The sequence below is a fragment of the Plectropomus leopardus genome, unplaced genomic scaffold (assembly GCF_008729295.1).
Source record: "Plectropomus leopardus isolate mb unplaced genomic scaffold, YSFRI_Pleo_2.0 unplaced_scaffold22449, whole genome shotgun sequence".
Taxonomy (NCBI): domain Eukaryota; kingdom Metazoa; phylum Chordata; class Actinopteri; order Perciformes; family Serranidae; genus Plectropomus; species Plectropomus leopardus.
This window is the reverse complement of record NW_024624325.1, coordinates 1-1,711: the sequence shown is the minus strand read 5'-3', so window position 1 is coordinate 1,711 and position 1,711 is coordinate 1. Positions and strand designations below refer to the sequence as shown.

Genomic DNA, 1,711 nt, shown 5'->3' with positions numbered 1-1,711 from the left:
AAAATGGTTTAGCTTATCTGATTGTAGTAACAGAATTGATTTAAACACAGGAATCGTTTTCTGTAGTTCATTACACTCATAATACTCGTCTCCAAAACATCACAGAGGTTGCAGATCCTCTGTTACACTCACCAAAATGTTATGAAGCAAAGCTCAGTATGTTCTCTGTTCTGTTTAGAGCGACCCATCGAATCAGAGCCTTATTTGGTCCGACAAGCCGGTAAGACATGTTTTTATTACATTTGATGTGAATTTCTTTAGATATATGTTTGCAGTTGTAGTGTTTCTCTGTGATGGTATGCATATCCCTACAGAAGCTGTACTGTGACGACGGCATGTACATGCAGCAGCCTGTAGCTCCTCAAATCCTTGCTTCTTTTTGCTCTTTTTTGCTATATTTTTCTATTTTTTTGACCCCATGGCCCCTTCTGCTGAAGCACAACTTTTCTACGATAGAGAAGTGCTAATCAACCTTGAAAGTTTGGACTGTATGCAGCAGATTGCATGAGGATAACCACAAACGGCATATGTCGAGCGTCGGTCAGACCAGAGGTAGAAACGAAAATGAAAGCGCTGGATGAAGAGAGGAAGGAGAGCCGGCATCAGGGCGAGGCTCACCCGACTCTGACCGAGAGCTGTTCTACCTTCTCTTTACTGCTCCCACTAACACAGGAGAAAATGGGGGCAGATCTTGAGAAATATTCATGGGTTGGCAATTAGGTGCCATGGAGACTTTTTAAGGGTCGGCAGAAATATATAAATATATATTTTGATTTAATTGCAGGACATCAGTGCCGTGGCCAAAGCCTGGGAGGACAGTCCGTATCTGTTCATCGTGAAGGTGCAGCATTTGTTCCCCCGAGTTGAGGAAGAAGAATTCGCGGCAGAGCAGCCCAACTATGCTTTCATAAGTGAGAAATTTTGTGTAGTTTCTCATATTCATCCTGTAGATATATCAATGAAGACAAAAATTAATAATGAAAATCTGAAAATTGTAAGAAGTGACACTTTTTTTTTCTTTCTCTTTAGTGAAAGTGGAGATGAAGGGACCACATGACTACTCTTCTCCAGCAGACTGGCCCCTGATGATGGTGTGTATTGTAAACCATATACAAGAGGATTTTTAAATGTTTTTATTCATAAAAGTGTGAAATGAGAACCAACAGTGCAATACAAGTGATCAACCAATGGTAGAATACAAGCATGAAAACAATAAAATGACACAGCATAAGACAGGTGGGGGAGCTAAACACAAACAAAACAAAGAAATACATCAACACAGGAACAACCGGGGCGTCCGGTGGCTCAGTGGATAAAGCAGGAGCCCCATATATGAAGGAAGTGTCCTTGCTGCAGCTGCCGTGGGTTCGATTCCAGCTCGCGGCCCTTTGCTGCATGTCATCCCCTCTCTCTCCCCCTTTCATGCTATCACTATGTCCTATCTAATAAAGGCAAAAATGCCCAAAAAATCATCTTTAAAACTCAAGAGCAACGAACAAATGTAAAAAACAATGTCTTAAACAGAAAATCTGTGCTTACAACCAAATCCAAAACATAAATTGTATGAATAAATGACATAACTGTAAACACAAATCTTAAAACAAGATGCAACTTAACCCTTAGGGCCCACTTTAATATTACGCACACTAACATTGCTCTGCACACAAAATGCACTTTTCAAAACCAAGTCTTAAATTTACGCCACATGCAT

At 40.6% G+C, this 1,711-nt stretch overlaps 1 long non-coding RNA gene across 1 annotated transcript; it reads left to right on the top strand.

The window, feature by feature from the left end:
- Positions 1-176: 176 nt before the first annotated feature.
- On the top strand, positions 177-1,091 carry LOC121965941. The gene is made up of 3 exons (XR_006107536.1): positions 177-220; positions 785-911; positions 1,030-1,091. It is a non-coding gene; the product is annotated as an uncharacterized LOC121965941 (long non-coding RNA).
- The last annotated feature ends 620 nt before the right edge of the window (positions 1,092-1,711 follow it).